Genomic DNA, 18,328 nt, shown 5'->3' on the forward strand with positions numbered 1-18,328 from the left:
TGGTTATTCGAAACAGGAAATGTATGAACCGGCCCTCACCAGTGGTGGATTTTACGATTTAGAAATAGCTCTCTCCCATCAAAATATTTACAGCTCCGATGTCCCCAGCAGGAAGTACCCTTGTCCACAGGAAACTGGGCCTGGACAGTCGCAGCACTGAATTCACTGCTAATGACCTGATTTCTTCTAAACTATCTCAGTATTACTTTCTAAACCAGTTTGGGCTCTAAGTACCAGTTGATTGAGGACGTGGGACATTCTTGAGTAGGAAACGAAACTTCCATTAGCTGTTGCAGCCATTCGTTAATTTAATAACTTAAACCTTAACGGGATGCCTACCACTCCCGATCATCTGAGTAATTTTTTTTCCCCGAAATGCTTCTGCCATGCTGTCTGAGAAACCCACATCCGCTGAGGTGTTATCGAAATCCGGCCAAGGAGATAACCAATACTGGGGATCGTGTTATTTTCTTAGAAAAAGAGTCCAATTATCTGGGATGCATTCAGCAAACCACAAGAGATAAGGATTTCCCCCCCGAAGAGCGGTTATTTTCATTTAGTATAAATAACTCGAGGTCATCATTAGACATCATATTTCGTAGAATTACTTATTATTCAGTTAATATGCTCTCTGAATTCAACATTTTGCTCTTAATGCAAAAGGATTATTCCACATTTAAAGAATGAACGATAATCAAAGATAATGCAAAAAAAATTACGCAGTCAGAATTCACCAATTGACCTTTCACTATTGATGAAGTCTGAACTGGAAGTATGGATTGACCTCTGTCAATCAATTCTTCCACCTCTGTTACAAGCCGATTGGTTTATTGCATCCTCAGCTAAGGTAAAAGTTTATTTATTAGAATCCTAAGTTCTCGAATCGTTAATCTTAATCAGAGATCATAGCATGGGTTGGTGAGGAGGAATTCTTGCTTGACCAATATGGTTAATTATTATGACGAAATCTCAGTTGGATGCAAGAAAGAACTTCAACATTATTTGCCTGGACTTCCGTAAAGCTTTTGATAGCTTTCCCATGAAAGGTTATTATATAAACTGGAGAAAACTGAAATGATTGGCAAGATCCTTCTTTAGATCAAGTGCTCGCTAAAAGATAGGAGGCAGAGGATAGTCAAAAATGGACATATATACACTCAGTGATCAGGGAATTATGACCGTCCCATCCGTAATGGACTATGCTCCATAGCTTGCAACATAAAAAGCCGAACAGCTTCCTACGGAACGTCTTGTCGACTGCTCACGGCTCACTGTGGTTAAGGTGTACGATGTTAAGGTGTTAAGATGGTGTTGAAAGGGTCAAACCACCTCCCACCGACAGAACTGTAAAGGATTATTCAAGGTGGATGTTGGGGAACGAAGGGTGCAGGCTCAATGTCAGGTCCTTGTACGACAGTTGATATCGTATTACAACATGGAGAATGTAAGAACAATATCCCAAAGGAAGATGCGCTATATACTCAGACGAATGGAGTTCTACAGCAGACGACCAAAGAGACACCCTCTTATCACTGCTGACCATCGTCGACGGCGAATGCTGTGGTGTCAACAACACGCTGGTTGGACGCTGGAGGACTGGAAACAAGTGTGCTGGTCGGATGAGTCCAAATTCCTGGTGCAACACGCCGACGGGTGCCTTCTTGTGTGTGGTGCAAGCAACACGAGTCCATGAACCCATCGTGCATGGTGCTCAATATCCAGGCAGTGGCGGTGATTGCTTCACATGGGGAATGCTTTGCTGGCAAGAACCAGGACTCCTGGGGCGTATGGAGCAACGTTTCACTGGTGCGGTTTACTGGCAGTTCTTAAAAGACCACGTGCACCCTGCCATGCTTCAATTTTTTCCAGGACAGAAACTGGATCTTCCAAGACGATAATGGAGTGGTTCGAGGAACACGATGAAGATATCACCCATCTTCATTGGCCTCCAAATTCGTCTGACCTCAATCCTCTTGAACACCTCTGGAATGATTTGGAACGGGAAATGAGGCGTATGGACAACCAACCGTCATCTATTACGAAACTGGAAAGCCTTGTAGACAGAATAGCTGCAGATCCTACGGCCATCTTCAGACATCATTCGATGGTCATGAATCAGTGATCGTTCAGTGTATATGCTAAGCGCCTATTGTCTTCACCATGTCCGTCCATCCATCCGTCTGTCTGTCTATCTGTCCGTTCGCATATAAGAGAGGACCTCTCAGTGGACGAATTTTCACGAAAGTTTATATTTGGTTCATAGAGAAAGATTTGTTGAACCAACCCAAACCCATTAAAATCGGATAAACTGATCTCCAGAGCAATTAATATTTCTTTTTTTTCAATACAATTTGTATGGAAAAAAAAGACCAACCCACAATTTTTGATTATTTATTTTATATTCTATAAGTCCTTAAGGACGCTCCGAACTGCAAATAATGCGAGTGGTGTACACTGCCTTATCAAAAAGTATAGGATCACATTAAAAGACAACAAAATATTTACAGATGATATTTTAAGAGGTTGTCGGATGGCCCATGATATTAATTTCTAATCTGCCTTCGAGACAACCTTCACTTACACTGCAACAAGCAATTAAGGAGGTCCTTTGAGACAACACGCAACGTACTTGTCTGCTGCTCATCCGAGCAGAACCAACAATCCTGTCTTGTGGGAACGCTTCCCGATGGCATATGTTGGAATATAAGTCCCGCTGTGTACTGGATTTTACGGGAATTATTTCAACAAATAGAGGCAATCGAAATGGGAGGAGATAAAGTACATCGTGGATATCTTTCCCTAGCCACATCCGTTGGTGTCACTTCCGGTGGCACTCACGGTCCTGTTTTTATTTTCTTGGGAAAAAACTGAATTACGCATAGCCTGTTTACTAAAGATTAAATATAAGGAATAAATGGTAAAAATAAATTCATATTATTTTAGAAGATTCGGTTAACCCAGATTCGATTTTTGAAATGTTTTATTAAGAAACATTGAAGATGCACCTGTTATTCGGAATCGGAGCTATTTAGAAAACAAAGAACAGTTCCTTCTTGAAATAATCGTCTTATTAACGGATTACTTTCAACTTTCAGTCCTCTTCAAGGCTTTAAAGCAAACTTCCTTATCATTTGCAAAATTTCACCATCTGAATCTGAAGGTGTTTTAACACGTGAGGGAACTTCCTGGTCACGTATCAAAGTGGAAATATATATACACTCCAGCTGGAAAGTTTCGAATCACATTTCATTTTTTTTAATTTTCAAAGTTTTTATTAAAATAGGACCAACTTTTTTACCAATTTTGGTTATACTCCAGATTATGGGTACAACTCCAGAGGAAGTGGCTTCTTTTGTTTGAATCCTTCCAGAATTACTGGCGTAAACTAACCTAACATTTTTTTCACTAGCGAAAATGAAAATCTATTAAAAAAACCCACACTTCTTTTGTTTGAATCCCTCCCGAATTTGGCCATGCCCGCAACGCAGTGACCCCATAATCTGGAGTGCAGCCCCAACTTTTATTAAAATAATTCTGTTATGTATAAAAATCAAAAACTCAAATAATATTTGGGAAATTTCTATAATATTAGAGTATATTACGAGTATTGGCAAAAAAAAGCTAGGCGTTTCATTTACAGGAGTACAAACTACCATTCGAAGATTCAAGGAGAGTGGCAGTTCAAGGTACAAATCAAGATCAGGATGTCCGCGCGTAAAAAAAGAAGAACAAAATAGGTTCAAAACACAGATTTCTAAACGCAACTGACGATACTATTCATTGCACCTGAAATCCGAGCTGAGTTCAATAGGAACAGAGAAACTCCAATGTCTATATCCACCGTAAAACTTCGTCTTAAACAAGCAGGACTTCGTGGTCATCTAGAGGACCGAAAACTCATATGAAAATCGCGCAAAATCGAAAGAACCGGTTGGCTCGGGCTAATAGCCATCAACATTGGACAATTGAAGAGTAGAAAAACGTACTGTAGACGGATGAATCCAAAATTGAAAATTTTGGATCCAAGCATACAGTTTGCAAGACGATCAACTGAAGAAAAGTTGGTGGCACATTGTTTAGTGCCTATAATCAAATACGGCCATGGTTCCATTACGATCTGGGGTTTCTTCCGTTTTTCTGGAGTGGATGACATCGTCAGAATTGAAGGAATTTTAAGAAAAGAAAGCTATAAGACATTTTTGAAGATAATGCAATATCCTCTGGACTTCGACTTTGTGGAAGAACTTTTAAATTACAACCAGACAATGACCTGATATGCTGTGATTCCAAACTTTTTGAAGGAACTGTTGGGGAATTTTAGGAGCATCAGCGACTAAGGTCATTTTGCTCCGTGTATATTTTCTGTAAAGTGTTGTGAGGTCGATTTTCTGTTCGAAAAACCCGAGTTTCCGGGAGAAAAAACCATCGTCCGAGACCGACTAACTCAGTCACGTTGTGAAAAAGGCCCATAAAAATTCCTCATGTCATCAAATATCTCGAACTCGTCTTTTTCACCGGTGTGGGGAGGACGGTGAATCTACCAACTGTGCTAGCCACGAGGGCCGGACGTAACAATCAACATCATAACAGCACATATAAATACGAAAACTGAAGATGGCTTACTAATTACGGACTACAGCATATTTCTTTCCATCGCCGCTGAAGGCATCGCAGTCAGACACCCGGCCCTGATAAAAATCTGCAAGTAAATTTCGAATAAACTTAAAATAAATAATAATGGGCATCTATTTCAGTATGCAGCACTGTACTATATCATTTGAGAACTACTCTAGTCGTATAAAAACAAAAAGTTAAAATTTCCAAAATTACTCATACCAACATTATCATTCGAGATTAGACGAGATTAATTATATTTTATTTCTGTATTAATTATAATTTTAAATAGTTTAAAATCGCCTTGGTAAATCAGCATGTTTACTAAAGCATCTTGAACAGTTTTACACAAAATAAAAAAAAATAAAAAATAAAAAAAAACAGACGGGTCCTCGGAGGACCCATTTTTTTAATTAGCACGCTTTGTTTATTATTATTTATTTTATTTTATATTTATAGTATTTTCTGGGTAATTTTCTACTAGCAGGGACTGCGTAATACAATAAAAAAAATAATAAAAATGTATGTGTAGTTTCATAACATTATTCAAACAGGAAGATGTTTCAAATACGATATGAAAATTATTTTTTGAATTATTTAAAGAGGAAAATTAAAAAGCTTTTTAATTTTTACATAATTTGGAAAAACAGCTTAAGGTAATTTAAGGTTTTTAAGGTAATTTAAAATATTTTTCAAAGCGACGTTCGAAAATAAAAAAAATCTTAAAATAAAAGATGGAAATTATCTTTGCTAAATTAATTTGTCATATCTACAGCAGATGGCAGCACATGCAACTACAAGGAAAATCAAGTTGCACGTACACGTGTTATTCGTTTGTAAAACAGGAAGCCATCATTGCCATAGCAACTAAATGAAAGGTAGACGTATAATACTTACTCCCATCCCGGATGGTGATTTCAAGCTCCACGATCTGTCCCAACTTCACGGTGTCTACGAACACGTCGTTCTCAAAATCATAAACGCGCAGCAATACCTCTGGGGGTCGCACCCCTTCGGTGGAGAGTCTGATCTTCTGGGGCGATTCGCTGCATTAAATAAAAAAAAAAGAAAAAAAAAGTGCTTCGATTACTGCTCGTGTATTCATCCATAACTGGTAATATATACGATGGATGATCATTTAATTCGCGGAGTGGTACAAGATGTTATCTTGATCTTCATCAATCTTCTGTGGATTTCTCTTTTTCGAAATATTCTCTGTTGAGCTTTACACACTTTCGCCACCATCGTATTGAATGCTTCTTGCAAGCCATTTTTCTAAAGAATTCGAAGTGCTTTCGTTGTGGCTCTTCGAGCAGTGTTCTGTCAGACGCGAAACGCTTGCCTTTCAGAGCTTTCTTCAGACGTGGAAACAGAAAGAAATCACACGGAGCTAAGTCCGGTGAATAAGGGGGATGTGGCAGAACCGTTGCACTTATGGCAGTCATCACTGCCTGCACAATTTTAGCCATATGGGGCCTGGCATTGTCTTGATGGAGAAACCACTTCACACCAGAATATGGCCGTCGTACCAACACACTCATTACCATACGCTTCATACATCTCTTTATTTTGGATAAATTTAAGCCACGTCTGACATAATAAACAATCATAAATCGCTGTTCAATCTGTATGTCCGACATGATACTTGCTTCAAAACTATCGTCAGTGACACACGACTAAAAAAAAAAAAAACTCTTCACGCAACACTAGCTCGACAAGTACTGGCATGCCGGCGCCTCCGTAGCCAGGTGGGAAGGAGCAGCAGTGCATAGCACACGCTTCTTGATTAGACCGGGGTTCGAGCCTGTCGCCACCAAATATGGAGGATGCGGAAAGGTCAGGGAATGACCACCGCATATCCCGGAGCAATATGGCCTTAGTTGCTAATGCTCCTAAAAACCAAAACAACAAACAACAATACTGGCATGCCCACACAGAGTCTGCTCAGTAGTGATCAAGGAGAGCGCGCCTCCAGCGGCAGTTATGGAAATTTCACGCGGTAAACATAAAATCTTGCACCAGTCGGCGAATTAAATGATAATCCCTCGTATCAATAATAACGCGTAACACTTCCAGATTGATTTGATCTTGTAATGATTAATTAAGTTGTTGGTCGAATGTTTGTTTATGGGGGATATAATCCTTCGTGACACGTCTTAGGCATGCTCAAATGCATGGGATTTCAAAACTGGGTTCTACAGAACCTCAACAACCTCTTTCAACTGCTGTTCTGCTGAAGACTAGTCATGAGCACTTGTTGAGGTTCCGTGCGATTTTTAACACGAGAGAGAGAGAGAGGATATGTTATAATTTTTTTTTTTAAAGAAAGAGGAGCAGATGGCGCTGGAAAAAAAACCGCGTGTGTACCATGTACGCACGAAAGGTGTTTCTTTTTTTAATGTGAAAACATATTTGACGAAAATCAAAACCGTTTAAAATTTTAAAATCGAACAGCTAGAACCGAAGTTATGAACGATGGTACTTTTTATACTCACGGCCGTCATTTAGAAAGTGACGGGATTTTGCGTAATTTCCGTCTCGCATTTTCGTTACCAATGGATTTTAATTCAGTCGGAATTTAGTATGAACGATGTAACGTTTTATGCTCACACCCGCTACTTTACCGAGTCAACGTTAGTGACTGAGTTAGGCATACATGTCTACATAAACGATGCTAACTCAGTCACAAACGTTGATTCGGTAAAGTAGCGGGCGTGAGCATAAAACGTTACATCGTTCATACTAAATATTCCGACTGAAGTAAAAGCAATTGGTAACGAAAATGCGAGACAGAAATTAAGCAAATGATGTCACTTCCTAAATGACGGCCGTGAGTATAAAACTATCATCGTTCACAACTTCGGTTCTAGCAGTTCGATTTTAAAAATTTACCGAATCAACGTTAATGACTGACTTAGCATCATTTATATATATATAGGTATATGTACATATGGTCTTTGGGGGCCCCTAGACATTAATCTAAATCCATCTAATTTTATTGTCTCTAATAATCAAACCGGAATTACCACAGGTTTGGAAGAGAAAAAAAAAACAAAAAAACTGTAAAATTTATGTTGTATTCAGGCCATCTAGCCTCCAGACAGCAGCCAAAACCTGGGCAACTGCTGCCTGGTGCCTGTCCCAAGGCACGTGGAGTGCATGGGTCTACTACACTGTGTGCTAACAGCACAAAAATCCCGCACCTAATGGTAGAAGTGTTAGACTAAAGGGTGCCCGTAATCCCGTTCCTAGGGTGCCCACTCCTGGAAGCTTGCAAAACAAAAAAAATAAATAAATAAAAAAAAATAGTAAAAAATAAAAAAATTAAAAAAAATTAAATAAATAACGGGAAAAAGAATAAAATAAAATAAATAACAATAAAAATATATATATTTTTATTTTTATTTATTTATATATATATATAAATCAATATAAATTTTAAAATTTTTTAAAATAATAATTTTTTTTTGGGATAAAGGTTTTGAGATACGATAATAATAATAATACAGATTAAGAAATACTCAAGATTCAGAACTGTTTATTGAACGATATCACCACACACGTTAATCTCGAAGTAGTCAAGCGACAGAGTACAGCAGCACACGCGTTTGAGTATACTGCACTACATTTCAATCCTACGTGACTGTTAAATACGGTCAATTGTATTCATTGTCAAAATGATTAACTGTGAACTGATGTGACTCACAATTGTCTCGGTGTGGTGTTTGAACAGAACTTTTTTTATGAAAAATTAAAAATTCGATCCTCAAATTCGATCCTGAATTTGAGGATCGTTATCACGTTTGTTTAGAGAACCGGCATGTTCTACTAAACTACCCTGTTCAGATGTCCGAATAAGAACAGATTTTAGCTCACAACTTACACAAGGCTAAGCGTCTTTTATTCATAATTTTATTTGCATTTATATAATTGATAATTGCTGTTTTATATTCGAGTACTGCAAAAGATTTAGATCTGCAAAAGCATTCCGGAATCAAAAAAAGTTAAAAAAATCCTGCTCTATAGGACTGAGACTGCAAATTCGCCCTACATATCATCTCTGTAGAGTCATTGCTTCCTCCCACCAAAAGCACATACAAATCATACTTTAACAAAATGAAGTCTGCCCAAACCAGCACACTAACCAGATCGGCATCCCTTTCAATGATTTTATTGGGAAAACTATTATTATTATTAGCAAGGGAAAATGATGCACATGAAAGTGAGCTTTTTTAATGTTCAAAAAAAATTATTTGCAAAATGAATCTTACAGAACATGAGAAGGGATATTTCCAACTACCCGAATTAACTGAGGGTTTTCGGTGTACGGATGAGATACGTAGAAACAAACGACGGGCGCTGACCTAATAAGGTATGTTAAGGTCAGTTTGGCAGAGGCTTCGCAGGTTTCCTTATGCTGCTTTGAGAACTGTGGGGGTGGCCATAACTTGCTGTAGTTCACAGTTTGGATGCTTACTGACCTACGCAAGTGATCGAAATGTTTGCTTCTGTTCCCACACGGAAGTATGTCTTGTCAGAGACCACCCACCTGCCAGTTCAGTGAACCGTAGAAAGAGAACTGATTGAGTTCAAATGACGTTCAAAAGAAACAAAAATAATTTTAAATTCAAAACAAAAAGCTAACAAGACGTGGTAACAATTCTACTTACGTAACTTGCATGTGGTTGTCACTATCCACGTGAATATCGCCCCTAAACATTTTACATCCAACTTCGTATTCTCCATCTCCAGCACTTATGATCATATGATGTTGCTGAACAGTGATCAGGGTCATGAACAGACCTTCGGGTTTCTAAAAAAAAGAGAAATTATTTGGGAACTTTAAAAAATTAGCGATTAAAATTGATATTTGAAATTAGTTGAAAGACTCGACCACAGAGGGAGCCACCAGGTGGTAGTGAATTATTTTGATAGTTGAAGGGATTAAGTAAACTTACTTGAGTTGTTTTGCACCCTCTAAAGGGTACCGGTAATAGAGTGGTCTGGTTACCACGTCCACGTACCGAACATCGGGGGTCACCATACATATCCGAAACGTAGACATGACCCAGAAAGGGAACGTCGGTGTCTACAGCTATGATCATGTTTTGGGAATCACTGTGACAATCTACAGTCACTACAGAGAAATAAAAAAAAATAATAATAAAATAAATAAATAAAACAAAAGTTCAATATTATCCAGTTGGAGTATAAAAATTACTAGCTTTTTATCAAGAAATGGAGATGGTGACATAAGGATAATATTTATATTCAAATATATGAAACAAATAAAATAAAATTGTTACTCTTTTTGGCAACAAGATTTGTAGCAGTTCGGTACCAGTTGATGGTACCAGTTGGTACCATTTGTAGCAGTTCGGTACCTTTTGAGGAATCGCGAACAATATGCTGTGGTATCAAATAATAAAGTAAAATATAAGATGAATTCATTTCTACTGAAAAAAAACAGCAACGTTTTATACCCAAGAGGAGGGAGGGCGCGGACAATTGGAGTAAAAAATGAAGCATTTCAGGGTCCGATATGATAGAAAGATATTCATTGAACGTAACATGACCTTCTAACAATATTAGCTGACCCAGTCAGTACCAACAGAACATACCATGATATCTCTTCCAGCCGCTTAAGCAGTGGGCCCTCGGAAACATCCGAGATTAGCATCGGATGTTTATGCTAACCTCGCCTATAACGACTAACTCAGCCACGCTGTGAAAATGGCCATAAAAACCCTCGTCTTATTAACGGGATTCAAACTCAGATCTTTTCCACGCGGTGCGGGAAGGAGAGCGATTATACCAACTGTGCTACCCACGAGGGTAATGTGACTTCTGCTAAGCACGCTCCCAAAATAACGCCTTTCCTTAATCTGAAAGATCATCCATCTTCCTCATGACCGACTGGAAGCCTCATGAAAGGGTATAGTATGTATCTAATATCATGGAACTTGTGGTAGTAGAGTTTTTTAAGGAGCATCTGCGACTAAGGCCATATTGCTTCTTATATACTGTCTGTAAATTGCGTGTGTTCCGTGTTCAACTTTCTTGCTGAACGAAAAACCAGCGTTTCCGGGAGAGAAAAACCATGCTCCTCTCGCCTGAGCCGGATTAACTCAGCCACGTTGTGAAAAAGGTCCATAAAAATTCCTCCCATCATCGATGGGACTCGAACTCAGGTCTTTTCCATCCGATGTGAGGAGGATGGCGATTCTGCCCACTGTGCTACCCATGAGGGCAAGGAACTTGTGATCATACCATGTGAGAACTTATATTTGCATATCGTACGTTTAATTATCTGTTGGTGCCAATTGCAAGAGGCTTCTAATTTTTTTCTTTCTCAGTAACATGAGAAGACCACATATAAGGAATGTCGAAATACCAGACGATTTTAACGCACAGTGTGGAAAGTAGGTGTCTGCAGGTTAAAGACTTCTGCTGACTGAGCACCCACGTGTGTCACGGAAAACATTCACCTTTCAGCCTACTCAGTGTCACACATCCACAAATACACCCTTCGCACTATTATGATTCATTCTAACGTTTCCTCAGCTCTTTCTTTATGTTGTCACACTATTGAAAGCAGTGAAGAGATATCGTTTTCACTTTCAGCAGCACGGGATTTACCAAATGTGGTATATTGGCTAATTAACTCCAAAGGGTCCAATTCGGATTATCAGCTCATGAAAACATTTTCTAAAGAAATCAGAACTGAACCATCCATACGTAATATTGCCCCTCAAGGAAAAAGAGTTTCTGGGGAATATCATATCCTTGAAAGCAGTCTGTATGGAGTGTCTACGAAGGTAGGTTCCCCATACTAACTGGTTTCCATAAATTGCTGAAATCAAATGTGGTATATTGGGGGAGTAACTCCAAAGCGTCCAATTCGACGGCATTTTCTAAGGAAATTAGAACTGAACCTAGCATATTGTAACGTTGCCTCTCAAGGAAATGAGTTTCTGAAGAATATCTTATCCTTGAAGGCAGTCCGTATGGAGTATCTTCGAAGACATATTCCCCATATCGATTGGTTTCCATAAATTGCTGAAATTAATCAAAAAAGATAATTAAGACCATTTCTTCATATAGAAAGGATCTAGGAGCGAGTCCTATTTAGATGGGAGGAACTTCTGCGGCCTTTTTGTCCTTCCACAACCTAAGTTTTTAGTCCTTAAGACCTTAGACACTTCTGTACAAAATCCAAAACGAACACAGAGACATTCAAAGAACCATTATATTTTAATTACGACCGCAACTTTATCGAAAATCAATTCTTATTGAAGATAATCGAGGATAATATTACAATATAAACAGACTACAATAACCAATTAGAAATTGTATTCAATTCCCTGGATCAAGGCCACATTCCCCGTACTTTCAAAATTACTAAGGTAGGTAGCGTCCTTCTACTGTTCGTAAAATTCCTTTATGTGGGCAGTAACTAGTTTCTCTGGAGATCTCAAACACAAGATTTCTTTCATCCTCCGTATTTAAGCGAGTAGACTGGTCAAGGTAAACACCCGTGTGCTATTCTTGAAATTCCAAACTCAGATGAACAGGGTCGTCTTGTGTCTGGACTGAGTCCAGCATTATGCCTATCCCCCTCTGGTTCATTGCCGTTCCTCTGTCTCTCTTCAATCTCACGACTGATTAACCGAGCATAAAATCAAAGCTATCAAAAACGTAAAAATAATGACATAACACAGTAGGAGTTTTGCAAATTACAAAGAGGCATAAACAAATAATAATACACTCGCTGACCAGAAAATTAAAAACCTTTTCCGATTGACGTCAATAGACAACTAAAAGTTATCAAGTGATATGATCACAAATTACGTGGTATCAGAGATATATACTGGACGCTTTCCTGGGGCTTTTTAGTCGATCTACCCATGGGGAAGACAGGTGATCTTTCAGATTTTTTCAGAAAGGTTGGAGCACGTCTAGGAAGAGCCACAATTGAGAAAATAAAATAAATCGATGGCATGTCTAAAAAACCATCCTCAAAGTATACAATTAGTGGAAGACGAAAAGGAAATGCAGCTTTAAAAGGGAAGAAATGCTGCAGAAGGTGGATACTTCAAGAACGAAACCGCACGAATTTAAGGCGAATTCTGCGTCAGAACGGAAGGTCCAATGTATAGAAAATTACTGAAAAATTTAATTTCGACAAGAAGACTTGTTTCCAACCAAACTATGTGGCAGGAATCGAAGAATCTAGAATTTGGTGCAATACGAAAGCTTTCTTTAAAAAATCGCAATATTTGACTGGAGTGCTGCCGCCAACTCAAAGACTGGACTGACTGTGGAACAGTGGAAAAAGATCATGTTGTCTGATGAGTTCCGGTTAACACTTTTTTTGCGCCAATAGTAGGGGAAAGTGAAGCGTGAACCTCATGAAACCATGCATCCAAACTGTCACTAAAGAGGCTGGAGATGGTATCACAGAATAGATTATGTTCGGTTGGTACGGACTGAGTCCGTTCATATCATTAGAAGGTCACGTCACCTCCAATGAATATCCTACCGTCATGTCGGATCAACTTCACCCTGCAATGGTTCATTGTGTTGGATTCTTTCAAGACGAAACCCTCCACCGTGCAGAAATTATCTGAATAGTTCGAGGAATATTCCCATGATTTCCGTCCTGAACCCCTACTTCTCCAGATGTTAGTCGAATTGGGAATGTCTAGGATATAATGGAAAGGTCAGTTCGGCTTTGTAGTTCTCTACCGACCACAATGCAGTAGATGATAAAAGGATGGTCAAATCTGGAGTTACACTTCCTCAGACACCTAGTGGAATCCATACCACAATGTGTACGGGCTCTAATTCTGGAAAACCGTGGGCTCTACGAGATATTGAATAATGGTTTTCAATTTTTGGCCAGTGAGTGTTTAAAAATTCAATTTAAATAGCCATTTTATCCTATACATCGGCTGGTTAGTCAATCATAAATGCATAAGTGGTGGGGGTAATGGTATTTGTGCAAACGCGTACTTGGAACATGATCTTTATTCTTATTTTTCGATATGAAATTCAGCTCCATGTATTACGTTCACGTAGTTAAAATATTTGCACAGAACACGGTGACATCAAACGCTAAAAACTGCCTACACCTGCTGTCAGTTTAACGAACTAAACCTGTGGTTGACCACGCGCCACTTAAATCCCACAATAACCAGCTGTTCGTGAAGTATGGTAATTGCTCAAAACATGATGGCCAATCCGTCTTCTTATATCATGCCGTTCTTGCCCCAAGAAAATATACGCTTCAACTCGTTTCACCACAGTTGGGCATGCGCAGTCTTGATGGCAATATCATGAAGTATTTCGTAAGTTTTAACAGTATCAAGCTACTATTTTCTGAAAATTTAATATTAAGTTGCATTTTGTAGGGCAAGTATTAACAGACCATGGCAGAGTTAGTCAACCTCTGGTGGAAGTAGCATTTATTTTTACAATTCCATAGAGAAGTGCTCTTCTTGACGTCCACAGAACTCGAAATATATGTCCAGACAAGTAAATTTATGGAACAAATCCATACGCAGCCCTATAAAAAGATTAACTGTGGCCTCGAAGAGCAAGTTGTTGACGCTCGCATAATTTTAAACAGCCCAGGTTTCTTAGAATACTGCATTTAAATTTTATACCATTCAGGTCTTTGACACCACAACCCCCCCCCCCCCAGTCACATCACATCAAACCAAGAAGTAAACTATCTTCAAATAATAACTCGAAAAGATTTATTTCATATCAAAAAGATTTTTTTTTTTCGTTATCAGTACATGGAATGTTTTCAAAAAATAAAAATAATTCGAAATTTCACCACCAGGAGTCTAAAAAATTGCCCTGTCGGATAAATTTCGAACTAATTTTGTTAAAAAGCCATTACAAAGTTTTTTAACAAAATAAGAGGGACCTTATAACCACTTATGGACATCTTTATAACTTATTTAGCATGCTTGTGTGTGTTTTAAGGCTGGTTTGATTGCAAGAGGGGAGAGCTTTCTCAGAAAACTTACAACCACCTCTTGGGAGCAGCTAACTCAGCTGTTAGTAAAAGGCCGTTAAAATTTCATAGCGTAATAATCCACTAACAACCACAAAAAAAAAAAATGGCGGAAATATACTGGTTTAAAACAACATCATTAACCCATCTCGTAAGCAAAGAGAATTAATTAATTATACTCTTTCTTTTGTTTAATTAATGTTAATTTTATTAAATAATTAATGTAGTTTAGAGTTGAACTGCCCTCCTTGTAAGATAGCGTTTATCATTCTTCAGCAAGTTTAAGCATCCCCCTAGTCTAGACAGTTCAGTGGTTTTAAGTACACGTGGCAGGTTTATCAGCAAAAACCGGTTATTTCATGAATATTTAAAGATCAAATTAAAATCCTCAGGTAAAAGGGCAAGTCTCGCTGCATCCATTCATTTCCCGTTCGGAAGACTAGCAGATAAGAACAAATCGTTCCTTTTTCCTTTGATTATGCAAATAAGCCGAAGATAATTTCAGTCGATTCTTGGAATGGAATAAGAATGAGTTACTGTATATCTGAATAAAATTCTTATACGATGACATCACATAAGAAAAAAATATAAGAATCCCTCACTGCGCAAACAAATTTTTTCTATACGGAGATCTGACGTTTCAAGTTCGATAATACAGCTCTTCTTCAGGGCTATATTTAAGTTACTCCTAGCTGAAATATCCCGAACTCGGGTTAATTCTTGGAGAAAGATTACAAGATTTAAATTATTAACACTATACTTGATTGTAAGAGTGATTGTTTCATAGTGTAATAATTCAGAAGACGTTATGAGGAAAGATGGACAAAATCAGTCACCGTGCAGTCATTCAATATTTGGGGGTGGGGGAATGGCTAACGCCACAGACAATTCATGAGGATATTGGTACAACGCTGCTGGAGGATGCCCCTTCCTTTTTGTCAAGTGAATATTTGCAGCGTTTTCTAGCAGATACAGCAAAGTTTGTGACCATGGATGAGACGTGGATCCATCACTCTCGACCAGAGACAAAGGAACAGTCCAAACAGTGGAAACACAGCTCTTCTCCCCTCCCCTCCAAAGAAAGCCAAGTCGATTCCTTCTGCTGGTAAGGTGATGGCATCGGATTTTTGGTATGCTGATGGAGTGCTGCTAGTGTTTCAGAAAGGCTAGACAGTTACAGGAGCATATTACGCAGACCTTATGAGGCGTTTTCATGAAAACTTGATCATCGTCACAAATTTTCTAATTGAAAAAATACCTTGCTGACATCCATTTTCCACCAACAGTGACGTCATTGCTGCAGTGGATGCATTCCTGAAGGCCCATGAGAAACTTTCTTGGCAGCTGGAATTAACGCATTGTAGTATCGGTAGCAAAAGTGTATCAACTCGAAACGGGACTATGTTGAAAAGTAACATGTTACCAGACTCCTCAAATAAACCCTTCTTACTCAGGCCACGAACTTTTCAAACGCTCCCCGTAGAAGATAGTGGAGAAGATACCACCATATCCATCAAAGCGTAGGTAGATCACAGAAGCTCACTCCACGTCACTAGAGGATTCTAAAGGGTGCAAAACATCAACCAGGAATTTAAGGCAACTGTCGCACTATTACGAAGCTCCAGCCTTGGTTTTTCATGGAAATGGCGGTGCATAAGCCAAACATCAGTAACCACAATCAGCAGTCTCGCCTTGCGTGATGCAACGAACCGTAACTGGTCCATAGAACAGCAATGGAAATTTATTCAGCGGAGAACCGAATCTCGTTACACCCTATTACGACAGATGGGCGGCGAGTGTAGGTGTGGAGGATACCTGAAGAGCGTCTGCTTCCAGAGTGCATTATGCCAACGATGAAATTCGGAGGGGCTGGGGTTATGGTGTGTCACAGTTTCTCATGGTACGGCCAAGGATCTTTGGTGGTTGTGCAACGTTCGTAGGAACGCCGACGCCTACCTTAGAACTTTGGACAATTCCATGCTCCTTACGATCTAGCAGTTCTTTACTATAAACCGAAGTTATTTTCGAAAATGGTTGAAGGCCTTGAACGTGCAAAATTTGGAATGGCTGCAGCAGACTTCCCATTTGAACCCTGTGGAACACCTATAGGATGAATTGGAAAGCCGAGTGAGGGCCGCACAACCGCATTTCACATCGGTAGCTCAACTAATCACTGTCGTGCAGGAGAATAGAAGGCTATACACTCAATGCATTCTATCGTTCGTTGGTATAACTGCCTACTCAGGAAGATGGAATGTATCATAGGTGCCAAAGAAGAACAGATAAGCTATTGAAGTGTTGATGTAGTAGGATTTTAGGAGCATTGGCGACTAAGGCCATATTACTCCGTGTATGCTGTCTGTAAATTGCATGAGTTCTGTGGTCGATTTTCAGTTTGCTGAACGGAAAACCCGAGTTTTCTGGAGAAAACCATGCTACCCTTGAGCATGGGACCGAGCTACCCCTGAGATCCATTAATTCACGAGATCTTGCCTGATAGCAACCAATTGTGCTACCCACGAAGGCAGAGAGAAAATATGCTGAATTCATCTGTGACTCCAGTAAGATCACAAGGATATGATGTTATCACTTCAATAGCGAGAGGCGCTATTGAAGTGAGTGGCAGCAATGTCAATGTGACACTGACACGTGTCCAAATAGTTTTTGGAGGATAGTGTATATATAGTGTGTTATCTGGTTAAAATATTCATTATAAGATCATACTCCTGACGCAGCTACAGTCAGATTGTTTGATAACGTCGTATGCTTTTCATCTTATTGGAGTCACAGATGAATTCATCATATTTTCTCTCTGCCCTCGTGGGTAGCACAATTAGCAGAATCGGCACTCTCCAAACAGCGGGTGGAAAGGACCTGAGTTCGAGTACTGTCGATGACGTGAGGAATTTTTATGGGCCTTTTTCAAGACGTGGCTAAGTTAGCCGGTCTCAGGCGATGTGGCTTTCTCTCCCGGAAACTCGGGTTTTTCGTCCAGCAAACAGAAAATCAACCACAGAACACACGAAATTAATTTACAGACAGTATACACGGAGCAATATGGCCTTAGTTGCTGATGCTCCTAAAACCCTACAACAACGTACTTCTGCAAAGAGGCAGCCAATAAAAGCTACAAATGAAACTTAATAATCTTAACCACAAATAGAACCTCAGACCATGGTAAAGTCTGAAAACCGTAGGTGAAGAAGAGTTGGAGGAATTCATTTTGAAATATTTAAAATAGTATACAACCTATATCTCAAAGGTTCCGGTTTTTACTGTATACATACAAGAATTCATATCCTTTTTTTCTACTTGGAATCGAAACCAGAAATACCTCATAGAAATCGAAATTTGCATCCCAATTAATGGATCTACTGATCTGCAGGTTGATCAAGTTTAGGGAAGTTACTGTTCCGGTTGTACGAGTGTTAAAGCTCTGATGTCGAAATAAAAACAACAAATCAGAAAAATAATCCTCGCTTTATTGACAGTGATGGGCAATTATTACAATGGATCTGTAGAGGACTCATGTGTCATCTGGTAAACGTAGATTATTATTATTAAAAGAAAACCGGCTTAATCGCTGAGACTGCTGATATTATCTGACCAGGTTTGAGCATGCTAGTCCTTCTCTGAAAGATGAAAGAACAGTGAACAAAACAGCCTCTTGGAAAACTAAAATATCAT

Source organism: Mastigoproctus giganteus, chromosome 3 (genome assembly GCF_048544385.1).
Source record: "Mastigoproctus giganteus isolate SK-2022 chromosome 3, ASM4854438v1, whole genome shotgun sequence".
NCBI classification, from domain to species: domain Eukaryota; kingdom Metazoa; phylum Arthropoda; class Arachnida; order Uropygi; family Thelyphonidae; genus Mastigoproctus; species Mastigoproctus giganteus.